We start from the raw sequence: 27,864 nt of genomic DNA on the forward strand, positions 1-27,864 counted from the left end.
GTGGGAAGATGGTACTTCCAGAGCCCTGCCTTACCCAGAGGTGGAAGACCAGTGCCCATCCACACAAAACGTTGTGAACGCTCTCTGGGGGTGTGTCTAACCTGGGGTTCTCAGCTATTGCTACAATTTTTTAGGGCTACCAAAGGGAAGAGAATTTTGGTAGCCTGGTCTCTGACTGCTAACCCAGAGCTTGTCTAGGGATAATCCAAGCTTATTGGGTGCACTTCCAAGATGATGGGCAGAGTCCAGTGGATCTCTGGAGATTAAGATAATCAGAATAGCAATGTTGGTAATATAGAAAAACACTCAGAGTTGTAGTCATTGGGGAACATTTTTTTTAAGATTTATTTTTATTTAGTTGAAAGGCAGAGTTACAGAGTGAGGCAGAAACAGAGAGAGGTCTTTTCATCTACTGGTTCACTTCCCAAATGGTTGCAATACCCAGGTTGGGCCAGGCCAAAGCCAGGAGCCAGGAGCGTCTTCCAGGTCTCCCACGTGGGTGCAGGGTCCCAAGCACTTGGGCCATCTTCTACTGCTTTCCCAGGCCATAGCAGAGAGCTGGATCAGAAGTGGAACAGCCGGGACTCGAACCAGCACTCACATGGGATGACAGTGTTGCAGGTGGCATTTTAACACACTATGCCACAATGCCAGCCGGCCCTGGGGAACATTTTAAAATACAGGTAATTATTTTACTCAGAGTGAAGCTTCCTGGTGTGCTGTTTGTCTGAAAGATGGGGTGGGAGTCTTCCATTCACTGATTTAATTCCTAAATGCTTCCAACAGCCAGGGCTGGTTCAGGCCAAAGCTAGGGGCCAGGAACTTAACCCGGGTCTCCAGTGTGGGTGGCAGGATTCCAGATTCTTGAGCCACCCCCTGCCACCTCCCAGGGTGCACATTAGCAAGAAGCTGGATTGGAAGTGGAATGAATGAGACTTGGGCCAGGCACACTGACAGGGGGTGTGGGCATCCCGAGAGGCCTCCTGACTGCTCTGCCAAGGGCCTGGCCCTCCTTACAGCTTTGTATCAAAATTATCCTGGTCAGTTGAAGAATAAATACACTCCACACGTATTGTTACAAATACCTATTGTATGTACTCCTATGATTAATGATGACCGTTACTATTGATTGCATGTACAAAAAATACTTTAAATATTTAAATAAGTAGGGGAATAATTTGACACTTAATGTATATAGTGAAAGTGTATTATTTAAATAGTACCAGGAAAGCATAATTTTTCAATCCATAAATATCTAATAAAAGTGAATGGATATATAGCGAAGCACAAAAATTAGATTGTATCAAAGTGATAATTTTCCTTGAATTATTTGATATTCTGGCACTTAGGTTAACTATGGTGACCTTTAATAGTTGTGTTATTCTATTTCATTTAGGCTCCTATGCTTTTATGAACAAGCCACACAGGGAATCACTAAAGTCAAAGATGCCGCCTAAAATTTTTTTTTTAAAGATTTATTTATCTATTTGAAAGTCAGAGTTACACAGAGAGAGAAGGAGAGGCACAGAGAGAGACAAAGAGACAGAGAGAGGGAGAGGAAGAGAGGTCTTCCATCTGCTGGTTCACTCCTCAATTGGCTGCATGGCCGGAGCTGGGCTGATCTGAAGCCAGGAGCCAGGAGCTTCTTCTAGGTCTCCCACACAGGTACAGGGGCCCAAACACTTGGGCCATCCTCCACTGCTTTCCCAGGCCATAGCGGAGAGCTGGATTGGAAGTGGAGCAGCCAGGACTCGAATCAGTGCCCATATGGGATGTGGGCACTGCAGGTGGCGGCTTTACCCACTACGCCACAGTGCTGGCCCCCTGCCTAAAATTTTGACATCTTAAGAAAATCTTCGAAGTCATAGAGTATATTCATTGTAAATTGTCATTGGTCTGAACACAACAAATTATTATCAGACACAGGAAGAAAAGAAGACTTGCTGAGGAGCAATGAGGTCATCCCAAGTGTCTTGTTCTGCCCCTGACCTCAGATAAGAGTTCGCACCTGCCCAGTGTCAGACGCACAGAAGAGCAATTGGGCAGCCAGTAGTGCTGGCAGCTCCTGCTCCTGTATGAGAATGTCAACCCTTAGCAATTTCACGACTTCGTTTTCTTTTATTTATTTATTTATTTTTTTTAATTTTAATTTTTATTTTATTTTTTATTTTTTTGACAGGCAGAGTGGACAGTGTGAGAGAGAAACAGAGAGAAAGGTCTTCCTTTTGCCGTTGGTTCACCCTCCAATGGCCGCCGCGGCCGGGGCGCTGCGGCCGGCGCACTGTGCTGATCCGATGGCAGGAGCCAGGTGCTTCTCCTGGTCTCCCATGGGGTGCAGGGCCCAAGCACTTGGGCCATCCTCCACTGCACTCCCTGGCCACAGCAGAGAGGTGGCCTGGAAGAGGGGCAACCGGGACAGGATCCGGCGCCCCGACCGGGACTAGAACCCGGTGTGCTGATGCCACTAGGCGAAGGATTAGCCTATTGAGACGACTTCGTTTTCATAGTATACTTATGCTAAGTATTAGACAGCTTGGGGTAAATGTTTGGTTTTTTCCCCTGTAAACTCCAAATACATTCCATGGTTCTGATGGTATGTTTTGGCCTCTGCTCTGAGGAAGCAGTTGTCCACTTGGCCTTAGGCCAAAGTGTGTGTCCGGGGCACGCCCAGAGGTTCCCCTCTTCCAGCTGCTCTCCTTGAGGGTACAGCTACGCTTCCAGTTCTTCCCTCTTCCAGGAGCCACTTGGTCACCTGCATGGAATCTCACCATCACGGGTCAAAATTTACACCGACATTCCTTTTTGGTTCGTTTTTACTGCACATATTTAAGGTATGTGACATGATTTTTATTTTAAAGATGTTATGTATTAGAAAGTCAGAGTTACAGAGAAAGAAGGAGAGAGATTCCATTTGCTGCTGGTTTACTCCCTAGACAACTGCAACACCCAGGTCCGGGCTAGGCTGAAGCCAGGGGCCAGGAGCCAGGAGCCTCATCTGAGTTTCCCATATGGGTAGCAGGGGCCTAAGCACTTTGACTGTCTTCTGCTGCTTTTCTCAGGCCACCAGCAGGGAGCTGGATGGGAAGTGGAGCAGCCAGGATGTGAACTTGTGCCCATATGGGATGCTGGCATTGCAGGCTGTGGCTTTACCTGCTATGCCACAGTGCTGGCCCCACAACATGATGTTTATAGTGAAATGATTATCATAGTCAAACAAATTCACATGTCCTCCACCTTCCATAGTAAGTTTTTTTTAAGTGTGTGGAAAATACATTTAAAATCTACACTCAGAGCGAATTTTCAGGTGCACACCCTAATTAATTCTAGTCCTCGTGCTCTCTGGCAAATTTCTAGACTCCGCCTATGAAACTGCAAATGTATTCCTTTGACCTCCTCTTCCTCATTTCCTCTTCCTCTTCAGCCTCAGCAGCCACTCGTTTGCTCTTTGTTCTATTTAAAATTCCTAGAGGAAAACATAGGGAAAAAAAGCTCTTTGAAATTGACCTTGGCAATGGCTTTCTGGATATCATACCAAAAGCTCAGGAAAAAAAGCAAAAATAAATAAATGAGACTTGCACAGCAAAATAGACAGTCAACAAATTAAAAAGGTAGTCTGCAGATTAATACTTACAAATAATCTATCTGACAAAGGGACAATATCCAAATTATATAAAGAATTCTTACAAATCAATAGCAAAAAAAAGCACAGCAAATAAATTTCCTTCCAGAGATGATATCCAAATGGCCAATAGGTATATGAAAAGATATTTAGCATCTCTAATTATCAGGAAAACATAAACCAAAACTACAAAGAGATCTTTCTCCACCCCTACTGGAATGGGTATAATCAGGAAGTCAATAGGTGAGTGTTAGCAAAAGTGTGGCGAAGACGAAGGCCTTCTATCCCGCTGGTGGGACTGGAAATGGGTGCAGACACTACGGAAGAAAGCAGGAAAGTTCCTCAAGAAATTCAAAACACGGGCTGGCGCTGTGGTGCGGCAGGCTAAGCTCCCACTCACGACGCTGGTGGCCCCCACGGGAGTGCCGATTCGAGTCCCAGCTGCTCCGTTTCTGATCTGGTTTCCTGTTCCTGTGGCTGGGAAGGCAACACATGATGGCCCGAGTACTTGGGCCCCTGCCACCCACAGTGGAGACCTGAATGGAGTTCCTGGCTCCACTTGGCCTGGCTCACACCTGGCTGTTGTGGCCGATTTCTCATCTCTCAGTCTCTCTCTCTCTCTCTCCCTTTCAAGTAAGTACATAATATTTTTAAAAATTCAAAATAGAGCTGCCATATGGCCAGCGCCGTGGCTTAACAGGCTAATCCTCCTCCTTGCGGCGCCGGCACACAGGGTTCTAGTCCCGGTTGGGGTGCTGGATTCTGTCCCAGTTGCCCCTCTTCCAGGCCAGCTCTCTGCTGTGGCCAGGGAGTGCAGTGGAGGATGGCCCAAGTCCTTGGGCCCTGCACCCGCATGGGAGACCAGGAGAAGCACCTGACTCCTGGCTTCGGATCAGCGAGATGCGCTGGCCGCAGCGGCCATTGGAGGGTGAACCAACGGCAAAAAGGAAGACCTTTCTCTCTGTCTCTCTCTCTCACTATCCACTCTGCCTGTCAAAAAAAAAAAAAAAAAAAAGAGAGATGTGGACAAGAGGACGGCCAAAAAAAAAAAAAAAAAAAAAAAAAGAACTGCCATATGACTAAGCAAACCCTGTGTGGGTATATATGCCCAAACCTAATGCAATCAGCACCTGTAGCCAAAATATGCAATCAACTTAAATGACCATTGACTGGTAACTAAATAAAGAAACTGTAGCATTTATATTATTTAGTGTTTAAAAAGAGAGGGGCTGGTGTTGTGACGGAGTGGGAAAAGCCACCACCTGTGACATTGGCATCTCGGATGGATGCTGGTTTGATTCCCGGCTGCTCCCTTCTTGTCCGGAGCATCTGCTCCACTTCTGCCTCCTGCCTGTGGCCTGGGAGCACAGTGGAGGATGGCCCAGGTGCTTGGGCCCCTGCACCTGTGTGGAGACCCACATGCAACCTGGCAGTTGCAGATAGCTATCTGGGGAATGAAGAAGCAGATGGAAGACCTTTCTCTGGGTTACTGTGACTTTCAAATAAATAAATAAATCTCTTTAAAAATAATAAAAGAAAGGAATCTTGCTCTTTTCAAAAATATGGGTGAGCCTGGAGGATATTACGCTCAGTGGACTTACGTGGACTGTGCCAGCCACAGAAGTACTGCATGGTTCCACTTACACGTGGAATCTAACACACAATGGAGACGTCTTTCAGCGCGCTCCACAGCTGTGTGCCCTGAACAAGGTCACAAAAAAATGAACCAAACTGACGCTGGGAATAATTATCCCACAACGATGCACCATGCAGGCAGAAGAGTTGGGTGTCAACTTGCCGGCCAAGTATTTTTCTCCACATCATGTTATTCTCTCGCCACGAACACACTCACTTTCTATAAGGCACTATTTTTTCTTTCTTCCCATGTTACCAAACCAATGCACACAACACCAAACTTTAGATTTTATAAATACTTGATAGGGCTTTCTGGTAGACCTTCAGAGCATTCTCTTAAAGGTAAAAACAAACAAACAAAACAATAAAAGCATGTTCATTTATTCACTGAGAACCCAAAAAGGAGGAGCCAAGTCAGAAAACTCATTGACTCTTCTCTCTGTTTCGCAGATTGCAATCTTGGCAGAGGCCAAAACAGTTAACTCGGTGACTTTTGTTCTCACAACACGCTGAGCTGCAGGCTGGAACCAGGGTAAAGCAAGAGAGACACTCACTCCGGGGCATCGAAAATTTAGGAACTAAGATGACTAGTACTTTAGAGCATTTTTTTTTAATCAAGTCTATTGTAAAAAAAAAAAATCATGAACAACTATGCAGAAAAATTGCAAAGTGAACCTTCCCATTATTTCAGCTCCTAGCTCCTTGTTTTCCCATGAGCCTCTGCCGTGACTTATAGTTACTTCTTTTTCTGTGTCTTTATGTTTCTGCAACCTCAGCCTCCACCAAGAAGTTAAGCTTCCTGGAGTCATCACTTTGTTGGAGTTCACTGTCCCTCCCCACTGCCACCTATGATAGATGCTGTTGCCCTGTTTCCTATCATCGAAGATCACCTTCATTCTCTTCACTAGTCTGGATCGTCAGTGTTAGCCAGTATTAAAGAAGAAAAAGGATAAAGGAAAAGCATGCATTATCACCTAGAAGAAAGGAGCTCCCCTGCCCAGCCCGTGCTGACTGTGGCATGGCTCTGGGGAGATCTCTGTGTGATGCAAATGCAGCCACACCACCACCAGAAAGACCAGCTGGCTGGCAGCCCCTGCCAAAGGGCAGTGACAATTCTTCTGAAAGCATGTGCAGGATGACGTGACCCTGTTGGCAGGAAGTCATGATGAAATGCACCATCTAAATTTAAACATTCTAAATATACTGCCAAAGAATTTCCCGATTTGGAAAATAGCAATAAGAAAAATAAAACCCAAAGACAGAACATGAGCACTGCAAAAATTGGAAACACTTTTTGGAACATGGAAGCCAGAAATAAAAAGTCTCCTAAAATATTTGAAATAATTGATACCATATCTATAAAAGTGAGCACTGAACTGTGTAAGCCTGACTGATGGGAATTTTAAAAACAAAGATAATTTGGGGCTGGCACCGTGGCTCACTTGGTTAATCTTCCGCCTGCGGTGCCAGCATCCCATATGAGCGCCGGATTCTAGTCCTAGTTGCTCCTCTTCCAGTCCAGCTCTCTGCTGTGGCCCTGGAGGGCAGTGGAGGATGGCCCAAGTGCTTGGGCCCCTGCACCCGCATGGGAGACCAGGAAGAAGCACCTGGCTCTTGGCTTAGGATCGGCGCAGCTCTGGCCGTAGCGGCCATTTGGGGAGTAAACCAGCGGATGGAAGACCTCTCCCCTCCCTCTGTCTCTCTGTAACTCTGCCTTTCAAATAAATTAAAAAATAAATCTTTAAAAATACTATCTAGTTCATAAGGTTGTGGCTACTGAAGAAACAAATATTTATTGATCATCTATTATAATTCTATAATGAGGTCCACGGATGTGGACCAACTGTCCATCCCCAGACTTGTGCCCATCGTGCCACAGTTCTGTTGGATATTTGTTGTGGAATAACACACACAGTAGAAAATAACCTACACACACTGAGAAGTGAAAAATATACTTCCCAAAATGTGTCAATGCATAGGCAAAGGCATGTCCTTGACCTTGGAAGGGAGTGGACAGAGACAGGCTTCCCATCAGCAGGGCAACACACACAAAGGCACTGACGCAAGACAGGGTGACTGCCACGAATGCAGACCGGCAGGTGGCGTGGCGTGGCTTGAGTGAGAGATGGGAAATTGGGCCAGGGAGATGCTGTAAGAAAGGACGTCCAAGCATGTGAGAGGTTGAGAATTTACTCATAGGTTACAGTTGCATCCGACAATTCAATTGGGGGAAATGCCAGTTAGAGAGATTGTTCTAAGATACCCGAGTTAGAGAGATTATTCTAAGATACCCAAGTCAGAGAGAATGTTCTGGATCCTGCCTGCAGGACAGATCCCTTGAGGCGAGATGGGAGGAGTGAAATTACATACAACCTTCTTCTAACAGGTGGTGAGAGAACCGATGAGATCACTAGAATTAGATACAAATACGCACGACTTGGTAACCGGTTCATGCGGATGCGGGAGCCTGGACTGGTGACTGTGGGTACCGGGACAGGAAAGGGGGATCTTCAAGGCAGGAACACAGAAGCAGCCAGCCCACCTGCAAACGGCAGCCCCACCCGCAGAACGGGCACCTTGTCACAGAGGAAGTGAATGGATATTTGAAAGGAAGAAAGACAGGATGAGGGGCGGGGGTGGGGGACACAAGGGGGATTGATTTCAGTTATCAAATGTTTTAAAATCTAGAAAAGTCCGTCAGACAGCATATCATGAAGTTCCCAGAAGGAAGTCAGAGCAAAAGGAAGTAAGAGGCGTGGGCCTGTGGGTAGAAGTGGTCCCAGCCCGGGGAACCTGTGCAGGGTGGAGCGGGGGGTGGGGGGGTTCATGGCCACAGCCTGACCACAGGAAGAAGTGGTGACACAGCCGCTGAAGAAAGCACCTTCCGGAACAAGAGGAAAATGCACACCCATTTGGGGGAGAGATGAACGGGGCGAAAGGATAAAGAGAACAGAGAGGATCGCTAGGACAGCCTCAGGAAAAAAAAAGTGACCACATAGTTTAATGGTTTTTGTTGCCTGGACGCTGTCACCAGGAAAGCTTTTTCTCCCACGACTTCCTCCTTCCTCCTCTCCACTCAGAGGGGCTGATCCAGCAGTCCCCACGGAGACGGTGAGCTGCCCCGGGGTTTCTGGGGGACTTCCCGTCGCCGCTGTTGGCCTGACCCTGCTTTCCTCTTTTAGACATCACCCACTCCCCCGCCACTGCTGCCTCCCATTTCCCTCCTGGGTGGCCTCGGCCTCTGGGTGGATTCTGCTCGGGATACCTTGGTCCTGGCTCCCCTGGTTCTCGGCCCGCGGGAGGCTCCTGTTCCTACAGGAGCCCCTGCACGGAGACTCCCGTTCCCTGCACTCCCAGTGGAGCAGGGCTCCCCCACGAAGCGTCGCATCTTTTAAGTCTGACTTACAGGACCCAACCTCCAAGCAGCTCTATCCCTGGACCCCTACAAGGTAGCCTTTCTTTTTGAAAAAGACCTAGCTCCTTCTGTCTCTGACCAAATTCCCCGAGGGAGGGAGATCTGTTAAAACACCCGGCCCTACAGCCTGAGCTTTCCTCTTCGTTTAGGTTTTAGACACAGGCACCCAAGAATCTTATTCTCTTTCCATCCATTCCAAAGGACCACATGGTGTGTCTTGATGTTCCCTCCAAAATACATAAATCAGATCCCATTACAATTCATGATATAAAAGATATTCAAGCAACCATAGAAAATGGATGTTAGTTAGATAAATGGGTGAAGGCATTCTAGCTGCTAAAACAAATAAGCTCTTAAATCCCAATGGTGTGGAGTTGGCACTGTGGCGCAGCAAGTTAAAGCCCCAGTCTGCAGCACTGGCATCCCATATGAGAGCCAACTGTTCCACTTCCGATCCAGCACTCTGCTATGGCCTGGGAAAGCAGTAGAAGACAGCCCAAGTCCTTGGGCCTCTGTACCCACATGGGAAACCGGGAGGAAGCTCCTGGCTCCTGATCAGCTCAGCTCTTGCCATTGCAGTCATTTAGGGAGTGAACCAGTGGATAGAAGACCTCTCTCTCTCTTTCTCTCTCTCTCTGGCTCCACCTTTCTCTATAACTCTTTCAGATAAATAAAATAAATTTTTTTAAAAAAAATTCCAATGATGTAACACAACAGAACCGTCTTTCTTCCTTTTGTGTCGTGCTTGTCACTGGGCAGCTCTCCCGAGGCAGTGATCTGGGGACTCAGGCCCCTGCTCCTGTGTCTCCATTACTTTCAGCAACGTGGCCTCCAAAGTTACCGTACTTATCAGCATCAAGCTGTCAGCAGGGGCGAGTGCAACAAGGTAGACCGGTTGGCTAGCCGCTGTCCTGGAAGCAGCCCCTGGCACCTCTGCCCCACTCCCCATCTTTGAAACCGGCTGTGCAGCTGCCCACGGCTGGCGCTGCTTTCCAAGGAAATGGATTACAGATGCCGCTGCATGGCCGGCGTCTCTGGCACCTATGAGGCTGCTCTCACGTCCTGTCCAGGCGTGCACAGCCCCGGTTCAGCGCAGAGTCCATAGACAGGACGCTAGGCAGGGGCAGAGCTGGATAATGGGAGGAAGGACACGGCGGAGGGTGGGCAGAGCCCGCAGGGTTGACATCTCCACCTGGGAAATCTCACATGGAACTTTGAACTTGAGGTGGCCACAAAGCAGCCCTTCCCCACTCATCTGCCATGCCCAGCCTGTAGCCACCGACTCCCATGCTTCTCCCTGTCCCAGTCACATTAGCACCATCGACTCCCCGCAGCTCAACAGAGAGTTCTAGAAGCCACGTTCGGTTTCTTTCCCTATTTTAGATTCTCAGGGTTACCTACTCTCAAATTGGTTTTCCTCCTGATATACATGTGTATATTTTGTCTTTGAACATTTTTATGGCAACAGCACAAGTCTGGCCTCTTCTTTCCAATGTGGCTTCCTCGGTCACGTCTTGTGCGGATGCTGCATAGACAAAGCCACCTGCTCCATGGTGGCATTCGTGTGACACCCTGCGCTTGGGCAAGGGCGTCCCGTTCTTCATTGGCCTTGGCCCTCACAAGTATGTGAGGCAGCTTCTTCCAAAACACATGTTCAGTTCTTCCACACCTGTCGTTCCTGCCATTTCGCCATCCAGGCCACTCTTATCTCTGACTGTTCCCCAGTGCTCCTTCTGGCTTTGTCCCTTTTAATTCATTTTTCATGGAACAGACTAAGAGGTCTTGTTCAGATGTAGCATTCATCACCCTCATTGGCTGCTTAAAACCCCTAAGGATGGGGCTGGTGCTGTGGTGCAGGGGCTAAGCCAAGGCCCGCAGCCCAGCACCACATAAAGATACCAATTCCAGTCCCGGCTGCTCCACCTCTAATCCAGCTTCCTGCTAATGCGTCTGGGAAAGCAGTAGAAGATGGCCCAAGTGCTTGGGCCCCTGCACACATGTGGGAGTCCCAGAAGAAGCTCCTGGCTTCAGCCTAGCCCAGCCCTGGTTGTGTGGCCATTTAAGAAATGAACCAGTGGATGGAAGATTTCTCTCTATATTTAACTCTGCCTTTCAAATAAACAAATAAATCATTAAAAAAAAAAAAAAAAGCCAAAGCCTAAGGCCTTCCCATCACACCCAGAACAAGTTCCAAACATCGAGATGTGAGTTTCAAGGTTTTATCAGACTCTCACCCGACCCTCCGCCTTCCCCCAGAGCCGCCTGCTCGCGAGCCCTGCACACTGGGCTCTCCTGCCCTTGAACTCTGCCCACCCCCTTCCTGTGTCAGGCCCTGCACGCACACTGTCCATCCTCTCTTCCCTGGAAAGTTCCTACTCACCCCTCACACCTCCCCTTAATGCCACTTCCTCAGAGAGCACTTCCAGGATCCTCCCAGCTGGAGCGGCTCCTCCACAGATCTCTGTCTTCACGATCTTCACCCGTACCTGGTTTGGCTCTCCATGTCTACCTAATATGTTTCCTCTGCTAGGCTGTCAGTGCCCTGGCTGCAGAATAGCTTTTTCCTAAGCCACACTCCAGCCTTTAGCACAATGCCTGGTACCAGTGAGTGCTTGAAACAACTTGGTTCAAAGAATGAGTGAATGTGTGGTTATAGGAAACCACTGAAAAATGTAGACTCAGGGTGAAGTTGGGAACTGTGTAACTAATCAAAACAATGAGTAAGGGGGTTGGTGCTGTGGTGCAGCGGGTTAAGCCACCGCCTGCAGTGCCAGCATCCCATATGGGCACCAGTTTGTGTACTGGCTGCTTCATTTCCGATCCAGCTCTCTGCTATGGCCTGGGAAAGCAGTAGAAGATGGCTCAAGTCCTTGGGTCCCTGCACCTGCATGGGAGACCTGGAAGAAGCTCCTGGCTTCAGATCGGCGCAGTTTCAGCCATTGAGCCATCTGGAGGAGTGAACCTGCGGATGGAAGACCTCTCTCTCTCTCTCTCTCTCTCTCTCTCCTATCACTCTTTCAAAGAATAGATAAATCTTTTGAAAATGAGTGGGAAAAAAATCGATCGTGACGCCAGAGACCCTGCTGATAGTCAAAAGCTGGCTCAGGAAGCAGCTGTTTGGTGCAGCAGTTACAGCGAACCTTGGGATGCCCACAGCTCCTGTCAGAGCACCTGGGTGTGAGTCCTGGCTCCGCTCCCACGTCCAGCTTCCTGCTGACGCACACCTGGGAGGCAGCAGGTGGTGGCTCAAGCACTTGGGTCCCTGCCACCCGTGTGGGAGGGCCAAAATGACTTCCAGGATCCTGCTTTTAGCCTGGCCCAGCCCTAGCTATTATAGGTACTTGGGGAGTGAACTAGCACATGGAAGACCTCTCTCTCTCTCTCTCTCTCTCTCTCTCTCTGGTTGTCTGCCATTCAAATAAAGAATGAAAACAAATAATTTCTTAAAAAAAAAAAAAAACTTGATCCAGTGATTGTGGGGAAATGGCACTGTGTGGGTAAAGATACACAGAAAAAAGGGGTGGATCAGCAGGGACCGTGGAGGTGGGGTTTGGGGCTTCCGGGAGGCTCGGGTCAGTGTGGACACGCTGGTGAAGTGCAGAGCAGATGATGGGCTGAGCTGAGAGGCAGGAGTTGGGTCATAAAGATGCTCAGGAGGCCAACCTATTGGACACAATGGGGGCTGCTTTAAAAAGGTTCTTCCACGAAATGAAGAATGGCAGGAATACGAATGGAGAAGAAAAATAAGGAAGAATTTTCATCAGCAGAGGTCTTTAGGGCAATGAATGTACATTCTGGAAACCAATGCAATGCAAGGATCTGGGCTGGAAAGACTTTGAGTAGGAACTGGGCTGAGAGGCTCAACAGGACACACATTTCCTTTCTACCCTAAAGCCAGAAGTAGTGAGAATTTCACAAGAAAAAGGAGGCATCAAGATAACAGCACTTCTGTCTGATAAGATGGGTAAGAGAGACTAACGGCCAGTCGGTCACAGGCCAGGTGTGGGCTGGGCCTGCTAGCAAACTGACGGAGCACAGGGTCCGAGTCCCTTAGATTATTTTGAAGGTGATGGTTTGGCTTGGTCTGTTTTTTTTCAGGTAGTAGGGGCAGATAGCAAGGGCAAAGGAAACTGAAGGCTTGAGAGGTTGACTCGGACTGAAATTCAGCACCAGGGCGGGGAGGGGACAGCTGGGGCAAGTCCTCCCAGCTAAGGGGGTTCAGGTGGGTGGCAGGAGATGGCAAGTTGATGGATTTATCCATGTAGGCGTAGTTTGTGCCAAATAAACAGCCCTGCGTTTGATTATTCAACAGCTAAGCGATGAAAGTTTGGTAGAGCAATTCCTTTTTCCAGTGAATAAAGCTTTGTTTTTGCTTGAACTCAGATTTATGGACGCTCTGGGGTCAAGATGTCAGAAGCCCGCATCCTGCTTTTCCAGGCATCAGAGAGCAGACGTGAGCAGCAAAGCCTTTCATTTGAGGGGACTCGCCCTTGTGTTTAAAGAGGCGGAAGCTCTTGCTCAACAGATTCCTTGTCCTACCCACTGGCTTCCTGATATTTGCCATGCAGTCAGAATCCTTGAACTCAGAGTGACAAATATACTCACCCTCAGTAAGGCCCAAAATATTACTTTCTCTGTATTTAGTACGTTGAACTTGTCCATAGCAATTCTGACTCCTTGTCTTCTTATAAAGGCTCATCCAACCTTCCCAAATACTCCAAAATTTAGGGATCTGTGTGGGCTCGGGCAAGCTCAACTCATGTGAATAGAGAAAGGAAAGACTCCAGTGGTGGAAACCTTACATAAACAAAGCAGTAGGCGTCATTTTATTTAAGAAGTATAGTGGTGGAAAAGTCATCAAGGTTATTTGCTTCAATCAGCAACCTAATGACATAGGCCACAAATGAGCTCTGGGGAAGCAAAGCCTATGTTGTTCCCAGGTTAATGTGCAGGATGCTGGGTGTCTGATGCTGAGTTTTAGGGGGGAAGGCACAGCCCTTGAGCTGGCCCTCCCTCATGCACTGTCACCGTATGGACATGCGAACATCATGTTAATTCATCACTTCTGGCATTTTATATCACTGAACCTCCACAGGGTGAAGGCAGCTTCCGGGTTATAGGATTATGGAAATCACACCTAAAGCAGGGGCATTAATGGCTTCAATCTCTTGGCTAAAATATGTGTTTCTCCAGCCAGAATACAGAAGGTGATCTTACCGGTTCTGGCTGAGCAGGGGGAGGGGAGGCACGGGAAGCTGCCTCTCTTGATCTTAAAGGGAATGGAGCCAAGATGTCTAGGAGACATGGGGTGATCACATGATTCCCTCCCTAGGAAGCTCAGCCAGAGCTTTGGAAATAAGAATTCAGGCGGAAAAACCATAGCTTTGTATCAGCCACTAAGTGAAACCAGCTCAGAGCATAAAATAAGACAAAAATCTATAAACCCCGAGTGCACAGCAGCATATATAAAATCATAAAATAGGGGGCCAGCACTGTGGCACAGAGGATTAACACCCTGGCCTGGAGCGCTGGCATCCCATATGGGCGCCAGTTTGAGACCCGGCTGCTCCACTTCCAACCCAGCTCTCTGCTATGGCCTGGGAAAGCAGTAGAGGACGGCCCAAGTCCTTGGGCCCCTGCACCTGTGTGGGAGACCTAGAGGAAGCTCCTGGCTCCTGGCTTCGGATTGGCACAGCTCCAGCTGCTGCAGCCATTTGGGGAGTGAACCAGTAGATGAAAGATCTCTCTCTCTCTCTCTGCCTCTCCTTCTCTCTGTGTATAACTCCGACTTTCAAATAAATAAATAAATCTTTTAAAAAAAATCATAAAATAGTATTTTACATGTCAGAGAGTTTTTGTGTACTAATACATTTTATGTTCTTTCTTCCATCTTTCTCTTTTCCCCGGGTATGTAGAAAAAGTTCTCTGAAAGCTCCCATCTGTCTTAGCTGTGCAAAGGGGAAAACACACTTTGGCCCAAATTAAAGGGCAAAGAGTTCAATGAGGGGGTCAGTAAAGGTCGGCAGGAAGAATCAAAACAGAAGAGCTTTGAGCAGAAGGTGACGAGGGAGGAACAGAGGCACTGGGTGAGCTGCTGGGCTCCATCTGGACAAAGGCTTGGGAGTGCTGCATTTACTTTTATTAAAGCAGTTGCTTGCCCTTGCCAGGCAAACCTGGCCCTCCAAAGTGAAAGTGTCATCACCGTCCCAGGACTAAGATTCATTGGTGACCTTCAGCTGTCCCCATTCCGTGATATTGGATCATCAGACAGCTGGGTGAGGTGGCCTCTCCCTTTTAAAATAATACAAGCCTAAGTGATTTAGGCAGCAATATTTCTCCTCTGAGTTCTACAAGAACCATTTACTACAATCAGAGTTGGCCCCATTAGTACTCACTGTCACGCGTTGCCTACCTTCAAATAAAAAATAGATATGCTATTTTTCATCCAGATTGGGCTAATGCTTTCGTTTCTGTCATTAAAAATGTATTTGCATGCATCATCTCTCTGTTTGTGTACTTCCTGAAAGGGATTCCTCCTCTCGGGACAGAGTTATCAAGCCACATTTGTTTTATAGTAGATTGTTAAGTCCAAAATGATATTGGAGAACTGGCCGATTCAGGGTGGAGAAAGCAATGGAAGTTGGGGTGGGAATGGAAGAGTGAGTGTGTGAGGCACACTTCAGACAAACTTGGCCCAAGACCTGTCTGTCCAGAATTGACCACAGCTGGAGTTTCTTGACCAGATTTCAGTTTGCAAACGGGAACATGCTCCAGGACAGTCAGACATAGAAAGAGCATCATTCTCGAAGTCTTAATCCCAACTTTTATCAGAACTTAGCTGTTGTCATCACAGCATGCATTCTGTTTGGCTTTCAATGGCACTGCAGTTGGAAAACAGGTTCTGTCCTCTTCCTCTGAGGCTGTTGCCAGGTGGAAGAGCTAGCGTGGCAAGAGCAAGTCGACTGTCTCTGGCTAAGACTCTTTCCCCAGACAACACCCGCCGGACTTCACTGCAGTCAGTCTCGTGCTGCTAACAGCCAGAACCACAAAAATAGTTTGCTAGTTGGACCCAAGAGTGCCAACTGTTGAGGGAATCGATTTAATCTGATGGGACTTACAGAAGAGGAGGGAGGAAGGACCATCATTCATTAGTGTGGGCCTGTGGAAGCAAGTGTTACTGGGATGTAAAGAGAAAGCTAAAACAATGCCTCCATGCTTCAACAACCCAAATTTCACTGGAGGAGACATCAACGGTACAACAACTAAGTGAACAGTTCAGATCTTTTGAGTGCGTATCAGAGCAGAGTATAGGAACTCAGGGCCAAGAGAGACCATTTTAATTGGAAAGCTTTGGGAAGGAGATAGGATTTGGGCCTTGAACTTTACACTTACTAATTTTCCTTTTCCCTTAAGAATTCCTAAGAACTTTTGATGTTGTAATTTTTCAAGATCGCTGATCCCTATTAGTCCAACTAAGTATGGACCAGAAGCAACATGGCCCCCAGTGGGCCAAAGGGATGGGGGAAGGAGGTTGCGTGTCACTGTCAAGTTTATTTTACATCCACTGAGCCTCATTGAGGTTCAGACCTCAGGGGAAAACACAGTGCCGAGGGGGATTCAGAACAGAACAAAGCAAAAAAAAAAATCTGTCTTTGTGACTCCAGGACTCTAATTATACCCAGCTGGAACTCTCCCAGCTCTGCTGCATCCAACTATGTCCTGAGCTCAGCCAGAAGCACTTAAAGATGCCCAGCAGTGTCTCTTTCGACGGCTGGGAACTGAAATCAGACATTCTCTCCATTCTTCGCAGGACCTCTCGTGTGAAACTGGGCTGACTTGGGCCTGCCAAAAGGCATGCTCTCCAGATGTTGGGAAAAAATGCAGAAAAAAAAAAATGTCGACAACATGAGAACTCAGATGCGGTGGGAACAGGGGATGGAAAGTCTAAGGATGTAGATAATGAAAGAAATATGAAAAAGCAAAAGGATTGTTTGCCCAGCAGAAGGAATGCCTGTGCCTTCTTAGTCCTAGAATGATTAGAAGGTAATGGTGGCCAGCACCGCGGCTCACTTGGCTAATCTTCCGCCTGCAGTGCCGGCACCCCGGGTTCTAGTCCCAGTAGGGGCACCGGATTCTGTCCTGGTTGCTCCTCTTCCAGGCCAGCTCTCTGCTGTGGCCTGGGAAGGCAGTGGAGGATGGCCCAAGTGCTTGGGCCCTGCACCCGCATGGGAGACCAGAAGGAAGCACCTGGCTCCTGGCTTCGGATTGGTGAAGCGTGCCGGCCGTAGCGGCCATTTGGGGGGTGAACCAATGGAAGGAAGACTTTCCTCTCTGTGTCTCTCTCTCTCTCTCACTGTCTAACTCTGCCTGTCAAAAAAGGAAGAAGAAGGAAGAAGGAAGAAGGAAGAAGAAGAAGAAGAAGAAGAAGAAGAAGAAGGTAATGGCCTCAGCAGTGTCTGAGTTCTTGGCTGTGCACCTGTCTTCTAACTTCTCCTCTGGCTTTCTCTCTGGCTCTAATAAGGAGACCGCTCAGAAGCAGGGTCATCCAGATGTGTGTAATATGCAGCCAGCAGGCTAGGCTTCATGAGCACTTTCCTGTGAGCCGCAGGTAGCCAGCTGTATGCTTCCCTCCCCACTTTCAATTCCTGTTCCTTTCCTGTAATATCACTGGCAATCCCCAGAGGCAAGTCTTTCAGAGACCCACCAGGCTGCGCACAGACTGAGCGAGGCAAGCAGCCCGGTAGAAGGGCACAGCTCTTTCTGACCAGAATCTGCCCTCCCCCAAACTTGCCACTTCACGTAACGTGAGGGATTTCTCTGCGAGTTGGTGCAGGGGAAAGGCGTGGAACCTGGTCATTAATTGTTTTGTGGCTCAGAGTCAACAGCAGCCAGAATCTTAACTTTCCATTTCTGGCAGTAAGAGTTCAGCTTATAAAATATAGCTCCGTAAGATATTTATATGCCATAATATGGGTGTGTCTTTTGTGAATTCCCTCCGAGAGCATGGTTATTTCTTCTTTCCCATCCTCTTTTGGAATCTGGTATATCTGTTTTAAAGTATTATTAATAAAAACCAAACACTCCCATTAACTAGCCATAAAGTTGCAGATGTTTTTTGATGGGTAATATGTTTTTCCCACAGATTTTCATGTGGTTTACAACTTAGAAATCATTTGCTCAGCATAATTGTCTTTGGATGCATTGATTAAATTCAGGGACATAAGACATGGAAGTATTTTTGACTTTGCATCAGCTGTGCTTAAACTAAGAAAAGGAATGCTTTGGGGGTCTTTAGTGTGTATCTATGGCCTCATTCCTGCTCTAAACCATGAGTGCATCTAGATTTTGCAACACACTTCATCTGCAAAGCGGGCACTTTACTACAACATGGGGAGAGATTCCAAAGTCATTGGCACACAGGTGGGTGACTGTCCTGTGTCTGTACCACCTGGTATCTGTAAACTTGATAAGGAGGACATGGAGTTGGGCGTTTAGAGTTGATTTCATCATTGCATTATTTTGTAGTCACAGATCAACAGGTAATTTATCAACGCTCCTTCTCCCCCCGAATATCCTTCTCCCAAGAAAAAATAAGCTCACTATCAATTTTCTCCCATGTTTCCTGAAAATTCCATAAACCACAGAACCCACAAGTATATGGGTCTTGATGTAACCGCAGATATTTTAGAAGCTGCTGGGTAGTGCTGGCTCCAGTGGTCTTAGAGATCATGAACTAAGTGCAATTAATGATGCTGCTGACTTGGGGAACCCTTACGTTTGTGAGGTCAGCAGTTGCACTTGAGATTGATGCCCCAAGCCCCCTTGGACCCTCACATACACGTATGACGTATTTGAGTCCATGGCGGGAGTTTGAATCCAGGTCCCAGCTTCAGGTTAATTGAAGACAAAAACCTTCTTCTCTCTCCCTTAAATCTCTACTCAGGCTGGTGCTGAGCAACTCTGAGGATCCCGAGGGGTGGAGCAGCCAGCTGGGGGAGGTGCGCCATTTGGCACACACTCCTCGGGGCTCTGGGGAGCAGTGCAGGCTGGAATCCCCAAAGCAGGAGTCCCAGAGGGAGAGGGGAAATAAATAGATCGCACCTGAATTTCCCTCTAATCAGTCAGCGCTCCCTTTGGAAGAAACCAGCTCAAAATGTCCCTCGGAGTCACCCAAGAGTCCAGGGATTAACCCCTGCAGATACAGCAATCATAAAAGTAAAATTTTGGTTAAATACTCCTAGCAAGTTCAAGGTCACTGCCCATTGTTCAGAGGAAAGTGTTGCATGTGTGGTCTGCATGTAAATTTAAAGATTTAAAGTTTAACCTTTAAAAAAAAATTGTTCCCAGCGGTGACCATCTCATGAGCCACACCGAGAGTTGCCAAGCAACAAGAGAAACAAAGGCAAGTTCCAAGAAGTTCATTAAAATCCACAGCTGTGGGGACTGAATGTCCTCCACCCTGGTGGAAAAGACACCCAAAGTGACTCCCTGCCCTCTCTCTGTTTCTATCCTCCAGCCTCCTCCTCTCAGCTCCCCCAGCACTCTGTCTACATTGGGGAACTTCAGCACACACACATTTTGCCTTACGCCATAGCGTTCCATTCCCCTACATGCATCCCATTTAGGTCACTGGCCCAAGTATTGAGTCCCTAAAACAACCTCTTATACACACAGGTAGCCCTGGGTTTTTGCAGTGGAATGGGTGGGTTGGAAATCAGTTCTAGGATTCCTCATGGATGTCCCAGTGTGTGGACACTCAAATTGTGATATAAAATGGCACAGTGTTTGCATGCAACATAGCACATCCTTCTGTAGACTTCAAACCATTTCGAGATTGCTTATAACACCCAATACAACACGATTGCTAGGGAAGTAATTGTTATAGTTTATCTTTAGGAAATCACAACAAGAAAATAGAAGTCTATGCGAGTTAATACAGATGCAGGGTTTTTTTTCCTAAGTCACTGGGAAGTAGAGAGACAGACAGACAAAGAAAAGGAGAGCCCCACCCACTGGCTATGCTCCTCAAATGCCTGCAATGGCTGGAGCTGGGCCTGGATCTAAACAGGGAGCTGGGAACTCACTCCAGGCCTCCAGTGTCAAGAACCCGACGACTCCAGCCATCACCACTGCCTCCCAGGGTCTGCCTTAGCAGGAAGCTGGAGTCAGAAGACCAAGCCAAGTGTTGAACCCAGACACCCAGCCAGGAGCCAGGTGCTTCTCCTGGTCTCCCATGGGGTGCAGGGCCCAAGCACTTGGGCCATCCTCCACTGCACTCCCGGGCCACAGCAGAGAGCTGGTCTGGAAGAGGAGCAACCGGGACTAGAACCTGGCACCCCTATGGGACGCCAGCACCACAGGCAGAGGATTAACCTAGTGAGCCACGGCACCGGCCCCTAACGACACCCTCTTTCCAGAGGTCTTATCTCTGATGTGCTGTTCTTTCCCTCTGAATTCCCACAGATGCTGTGTGTCTCTTTCGTGGAACTGGTTTTGCCTTACGGACATAGCTTGGTCTTACCTTCATGCTCCTTGGGCACAGGAATCAGATATTTGGCTCTGTATCCTTCGAGACAGAGGTTACACACGGGCTTGCTCCTTCATTGATTCCACAAATGTAACTGAGCTCCAATATATGGCTTCTCTCCCAGGGCTAGGGATATAACGTGGATAAAATAGAATTTAAATAGAAATTTTTCAATTTTCGTAGAACTTAGTCTCGATTTGGACAAGGAAATAAGAAACGAAAGCTCAGTGCTTGGATGAGGAAAGTAGACGCATCACGGGGACACTTGACCTGATTCAGAGAATCAGAGACTTCTAGGAGGAAGTGGCACACTGAAATCTGTAGAAGGAACGGAGAGCACACACAAAATCTGGGAACTGAAGTGGAAAGTGGTACATCTGAGGAGTTGAAAACAGTTCAGAAACTGAAACTGGTTCAAGTCAAGAATGCTTTACACCCCTCTAGGGGGCTGGCACTGTGGCATAGCAGTTACAGCCGCCACCTGCAGTGTCGGCATCCCATATATGTATGGATATGAGACCTGGCTGCTCCACTTCCGATCCAGCTCTCTGCTGTGGCCTGAGAAAGCAGTAGAAGATGGCCCAAGTCTTTGGGCCCCTGCACCCACGTGGGAGACCTGGAAGAAGCTCCTGGCTTCAGATCTGCCCAGCTCCTGCCATTGCGGCCAATTGGGGAGTGAACCAGCAGATGGAAGACCTCTCTCTCTCTCTGCCTCTCCTCTCTCCGTGTAACTCTTTCAAATAAATAAATAATTAAAAAAAAAAAAAAAGAGAGGAAGAGAGAGAGAGAGAAAGAAAGGAAGAGAGAAAGAAAGAGGCTGGCGCTGTGGCTTAACAGGCTAATCCTCCGCCTTGCGGCGCCAGCACACCGGGTTCTAGTCCCGATTGGGGCACCGGATTCTGTCCCGGTTGCCCCTCTTCCAGTCCAGCTCTCTGCTGTAGCCCGGGAAGGCAGTGGAGGATGGCCCAAGTCCTTGGGCCCTGTACCCGCATGGGAGACCAGGAGAAGGCGCCTGGCGCCTGGCTTCGGATCAGCGCAGTGTGCTGGCTGCAGCGGCCATTGGAGGGTGACCCAAGACATAAAACAGGAAACTGATGTTAATATAAAGTCTAAACTAGCAAGGGGCTCATGTGTTCTGCCTCTCAGGTCAGCTCTTTCTCTGAAATATTTCTATTTCTGCATTTCTTTCCATGCCAGGCCTCTTTTTCTTCCTCTAACTCATGGATGCTGATACCATAAATAATAGTAGCACTTGATGTAGTTCATATCTCCCAAAGTCACTCATGTATTTCTATACATAATCAATATTGCCTCTGATTGTTTATCCTTAAAGAAGAGAAAACCAGAAGAGTAAGAATCCATATAAAACTCTGGCCCTCCTTGTGTAGGGAACAATTTCATGGACTGTGAACACACACACCCAAATGTGGCTTGGGAAAAGTTGGCTGTAGGAAACCAGCATTAAGGAGGCTTTTATTTTTTGTCTATCTACAAAGGATAAGAAAACAGAAAATGTGACCGTTAAGGGGGTGAGCCTATGAGTTATCACCCAAACCAGGAAACTGGGAGCAGGAAAGGGAGAACTGTTCGGACTTTAGCCGAGAAAACGGGACGTTCCCCCGGGGCAGGGATGGGGGACTTGGTATCTGTGGTCCTTGCATCCGAACCAGAAAACCTTAGCCAACTTCCTGCTTAGGATTTCCGTCTTCTTTGCCTTTATTCTAGATTACCTTTTACAGAAATGTTCTGCAAATAGTTGGTGTTGAAAGAGCAGTTGGTGTTAATTATTCCTAGAAGACAGGAGAAGCACTTCCTTCTTCCTCATTTGTAGAAGACTGGGATTTGCATGTAGGATTATAAAGTCTCCGACTCCTGGCCAACTGCACAACCAACCTGCATGAGCCTATGTTACTACTTAATAATTTGCGTGAGCTTGTATTGATCCCTAACACCAGAGCATCAGGGTCCCACAGAATTTCTGCAATGGCAGAATGGATATTCTGCGCAGGCTCTATCCTGTGCAGTCGCCACGAGCCACGAGGATTACTGAGGAGTTGAAATATGAATAATGTGACTCAGTAACTACATTTTATTTAATTTCCAATAATTTAAAATCTTAAATACCAGCATGTGGCCAGCAGTTATTTTTTTGTTTTGTTTTTTGTATCATTTACAAGGATACTTGACAAAGTTCACGGAGGGGCTGGCGTGGAGCTGGAGGTTAAGTCTGCTGCAACACCGGCATCCCACAGTAGAGCAGCGGTTCCAACCCTGGCTGCTCTGCTTCTAATCCAGTTTCCTGCTGACGAGCCTGCAAAGGCGGTGAATGACGGCCCTAGCCCTGGGGTCCCCGCCATCCTTGTAGGAGACCAGGGGGAGGTTCTTGGCTCCTGGCTTCTCCTGGCTTCAGCCTGGCCTAGATTTGGCTATTACAGCCATTTGGGAGAGTGAACCAGGGGATGGAAGATCTGTCTCCTCCTCCCTCTGGAGCTCTACTTTTCCCTTAAAAGTAAGTGGGAAAAGGTCCATGGAAAAACGGAAATAAAAGATAAGGTTACAGTGTTGGGAAAACTTTTGAAATCCATGTGTATATATCCCAGAATACAGTTTTTTCCATGAGATTCTTGAAGAGCCCTCATAGACACACACAATGGGGCTCTGTAGGCCCAAGTCTCAACCTTTCCTTTTGCTTGGCTCCACCTCAAGAACAATTTCATTTCTATTAAGCTTAGGGAAAGAGATATTAAAATAGATAGGGAGCAATGGCATTTGCAAAGCAGAGCGTTAATATGTTTATCTGTTCTGCTCGACACGCCATGGACAGTACGCCAATGGAAACAAGGCAGAACATAAGTGCTTCTTCTTTCCCTTGTATTCAATACTTTAAAGAAAAATCCAAAGTCTCTAAAGGAAGTCCTGTTTCTCTGACAGGTTCTTAAGGCCTTTATCTCCAGCACTGTATTCTTCCTAATACAAAATGGACAAAGCCCAAAGCAATGGATGCTAGATAGCCCCATCTCCTCAAATGCTTCCTTCTGTTGTGTCCTCTCCTGAAATTCTTTGCACCTCTTCTTTGGCACTTGCTGCTTCCTGCTCTGTATTAGCTGTGCAACCACTGCAAAAGAGTGGGAAGTGAGGCCATGGAATCGATTTACCTGTCCTACAAGGAGGGCAAGGGCTGTATTTCCCATAACACTAGGCACAGTTCTTTGCACACAGTAGGTACACAGGAAATGTTTGTTAGGCTTTTGGAAATGTTTTGTGTAGCAAATTAAGTTTCCAGGACACAAAAATGGGCTAAGGTAAATACTTAGACGACAAGCCTGCGACAAGAGTCGTGGGAGCGCAGGAGTGTGCCAGCGATCCTTCCTCATGGATCAGCAATGCCGATACAAGAACTCAATACACATTTGCGGGTGTGGCAACACTGGCTTCTTTCTCTTGGGATTGCAGGATGGGAAAGCAATATGGAAATGCATCTCAAAAGCATTTGATGTAGTAATTATATATAAGACAGCATCCCAATTAAATTATTTTAAAACTATTATATTAAGGTGTCATTGACATTTAAAAAACTGTACCTATGTGCTATATACACGATGATGGGTTTGGAAAGAGGTATACACCTGTGAAGCCATCACCACAATCAACGCCACAACCACACCATATCCATTACCCCCAAATGTTTCCTCCCTTATCATTGTGATGTGTGTGTGTGTGTGTATCTGTGAGAAACAGAGAGAGAGAATCACTTAAGATCTACCTCCTTAGCAAATTTTTAAGGATATAACAGAGTATTCTAACTACAGACACAATGCTATACTATAGATCTCCGACTTACTCATTTTGTATATTCTTCCAATATTTACATTTCCACCAATGAGGGTACATGAAACTTTGCACCCTTTGACTAATGCTTCTCATTTCCCCCTACTCTAGCCCTGGGCAATCGCCATTCTACTCTGCATTTCTGAGTTCAATTATTTTAGTTTCCTCGTGAAAGTGTTACCATGTTTGTCCTTCTGGCTCTAATTCATTTCACTTAGCATAATGCCCTCCAGGTTCATCCACGCCGATGCAAATGGCAGGATTTTCTTCTTCTAAAGGCTGAACAGTAGTTCACCATATGCATACACCACATTTTATTTATTCGTGTGTAAATAGACATTCAGGTTGCTTCCACATTTTGGCCTTTATGAATAGTGTTTCAAAGAACAGGAGATTAGAAATAGCTCTCCACTATCCTGATCTCAATTCCTTTAGATGTATGTTCAGAAGGGATTGCTGGATCACAGGGTGGCTCTATTCTGAGTTTTCTGAGGAACTTCCATACTGGCTGTGTAGTTTACATTCCCACCAACAGTGCACAAGGCGTGCCTCTTATCCATCTCTCACCAACACTTGCTACTTTTTGTTTTTGTTTTTGTTGTTTATTTGTTTTGATAATAGCCATCTAACAGGAGAGAGGGGCTGTTGCACTGTCATTTTTAACTCACATTCTCTGATGACCAGTTGAGCACTTTTCAGAGATGTACTGGCCATTTGTATGTTGTCTGAGGAAATGTCCAGTTGGTTCCATTGTCCATTTCTTAATTATGTGGGTTTTTGCTACTAAATTATAGAAGTTCCTTATTTGTCAGGTACATAGTTTGTAAATATGTTCTCCCAATCTGTATTTTTTATTTTTTATTTTGCTACACAGCAGTATTTTTAAATTTGAGATGGTCCCGCTAGTCTATTTTTACTTTTGTTTCCTGTGCTTTTGGTAACACTCCCAGGAAATCATTGCTAAGACCTGTGCCATGCATCTTTTCCCCAGTGTTTTCTTCGTTTGAAGGTTTCAGATCTTATATCTAAGTCCCTAACCCATTTTGAGTTGATTTTTGTGTACAGTGTAAGATAAGGAGTTGCCAGTGAAATAGTTTAAATTTTGGGAAAATGCGACGGTGACTCCACATTGAAGGGTGGTCCTGCTCCAGGTCGTTTTTCTCCTCTAGTTCATAATGTACGGAATTTTTATTGAAAAAATGTCAGCATCTGTACCTTCAGAAACAAAACAGCACACATTAAGGAGTTCTTGTCAATTATTCTCATTGCCAATGAAATGTATTCAATACTGTAGATATTAAACTAATTAAAAAAAATTTTGGGAAAATGTACATATAGGATATTCATCTCTCATTTGAAGTAGTGAACAACTGCAAACAACCTAAGCGTCCAATGGTAGGAGAATGATCAGTAAGTCACTGACCAGCTAGAAATAGACTGTTGTGTGACTATCTCAGAAGAATTTTATTCATGGAAGAATATTCATAATTAATATTAAGTAAACAAAGGAACGAAGGAAAAAAAGTTGGGAGGAAGTACATTAACATACTGAGTGGCCATTTTTAACAGTGCAATTAGTAGTGGTTTTCCCCTCTCTTCTACCCTTTATATATTTTCAATTTACTTAATATCAATAAGATGGAATCCTTATTTAGTTTGTCATATGTAATCACTAATTGACACCAACTGTTTCCTGTTTTTAGGATAATTCTAACTAATAGTGACTTAGGAGGAAAAAAAAACCTCAAACTGCTGGAAAACCAAGAACTCTGGCAATCCATGTTTTGTTTGCTTATTTTTCTTTTGTTATGGGGCGTGGGAGGTAGATGTGCCAATCCAGCGCCTTGACTTTGATCAATAGGTTGAAAGACTTTTTTTGTGGCTGAATCAGTGTGTAATGGTTGGAGGTGAGATCCAAACTGAAAAGTGCCAAAAATATTCACACAAAATATACAATTTTTGATGCTTTAAAAAAAAGATTGTATAAAAGATTAATATTAGCTCTCTTGGGAAAACTCATCCTTTAATGTAGCCTTGGATCATATGTGAATTTATATCATTACTCAAACATTTTTAATTGCTTTTTTGCCTGACAGATTAAAAAGATGATTAGTATTTATGTAAGACTTGGAGGAGGAGAGAAAGAACACAGCAAGTGGGAAAAAAGAGAGTGTAGGAAAATGCAGACATAGTTGCAAAGGGGAGGTTTTAGCTCTCACCCAGTCTGTTTGGGAATCTGAACTGGAAAAAACATAAAGCTCATTGAACAAAGCTTTGTGCACGGTAGACAATCAATAAGTAATGAATGGGGTTAAAGCACAGGTGGCTCAAATTTCCCCTTCTCAGAATAGTTGTTCTTTGGAGTTTTTCTTCACGTGGACTCTGCCTTTTCTAACAAGGTATAATGAAAAGATAGCAGCGAAAAAAGGGTTAAAAATCAGAGGCCACACCCGAGAAAGGCACAAACACAGTATCTTCCTGGAGGATTTGCCAGTTAAAATTGCAGCTGTGTTTAATGCCAGGTATCCTTGGTGGCCGGTGCCCCATGAAAGTGCAGACGCTGCAGAGAGCAGGGTTCAAGTGCTCCCTGAGGGCATGGCTTGTGGCTTTCCACTCATTATGGAATTAAGTCCTGAGAGCCAGTGCTGTCCTAGCCCATGGCACTGCGATCAGATTGAGGGGATCTGACACTTGAAATTCATGCTACACTTGGCTAGGAAGAGAGGAGCCTAAGAACATAGTAACTAGGAGAGGGAAGGGGTAGAAGGTAAAGTGGAGTGACATTTCCTGTGCGGTACCTTGGAGTATGAGCCGTGCGATGGTTTTCCAGTTCTCTCCCACTTGGCTTCAATAATATCAAAAGGCTCTTTCTTCCATTACCTCTTCTAATTTTTTCCTATACACATCTCCTGGGTCCCTGGGGGAAATACAATGGTTGTCCTAATTATGCCTAACATTTTAAAAAAACAATAATGCAAATGTATTTTTAATGTTGATTTTTTTTTTTTTTAGTCTACTTGAAAGAGAGAGCAAGGGAGAAAGAGATCTTCAATTTGCTGATTCATTCCCAAAATGGCTGCCCACGGTCAGGGCTGTGTTAGTACAAAGCTAGGGGCTCAGAACTCCGTTTGGGTCTCCTACGTGGATGGTAGGCCCCCAAACACTTGAGCCATCTTCTACTACCTCCCAGGATGCATTAGTAGGATGCTGGATCAGAAGCCAAGCAGCCAGAACTTGCACTCTGATAAGAAATGCAGACACCCCACCCAGCAGCTTACCCTCCTGTGCCACAATGCCTACTCCTGTCTAACATTTCAAATAAATAAGTAAATCACTTTTAACTTAAACAAGCATGTTTGCCTAGAAAAATAAGGCCTTTGGTGTCAGAGAAGTTTGAGTCTGGTCCCTACTCCACTTCTTACAGTGTTGTTAGGCAGCAGCTTAACCTCTGGGCCTCAACTTCCTTAGTTAGCTTAACACTGCCTACCTCTGAGGATTGTTCTACACAGTGGCCTAGTACCTGGTACACAGCAACCACACAGTGAATTTCAGTTGTTGCTATACAGCCAACAAATAGTGTGTGTTCTTGCCTTTAAGCACCAACAGGTAGGCAAATGTAGTATAACAAGTAAGACCAACAGGTAAGCAAATGTAGTATAACAAGGCGAGGCAATTATAATACAAAACAAAAAAGAGAAAACAACAAGAATAAAGTAAGTAGCACAGGAATCCAGGGAAGAAAGAGGGCGTAGTGATGAGACACTCTCAAACCTCCTTCCTCATGGGATCCTCAGCCCAGTTCTGTGATGGAGACGGGGGAAGTGATCAGGATGGCACAGG

At 46.3% G+C, this 27,864-nt stretch overlaps 1 long non-coding RNA gene across 1 annotated transcript; it reads right to left on the bottom strand.

Moving 5' to 3' along the window:
• Positions 1-351: 351 nt before the first annotated feature.
• LOC133773168 (uncharacterized) lies at positions 352-27,864 on the bottom strand. Its single transcript, XR_009867913.1, has 4 exons — positions 27,796-27,864; positions 26,823-26,941; positions 20,191-20,322; positions 352-660 (listed from the first exon to the last, which is right to left on the bottom strand). It is a non-coding gene; the product is annotated as an uncharacterized LOC133773168 (long non-coding RNA).

Source organism: Lepus europaeus, chromosome 14 (assembly GCF_033115175.1).
Source record: "Lepus europaeus isolate LE1 chromosome 14, mLepTim1.pri, whole genome shotgun sequence".
Taxonomy (NCBI): Eukaryota; Metazoa; Chordata; class Mammalia; order Lagomorpha; family Leporidae; genus Lepus; species Lepus europaeus.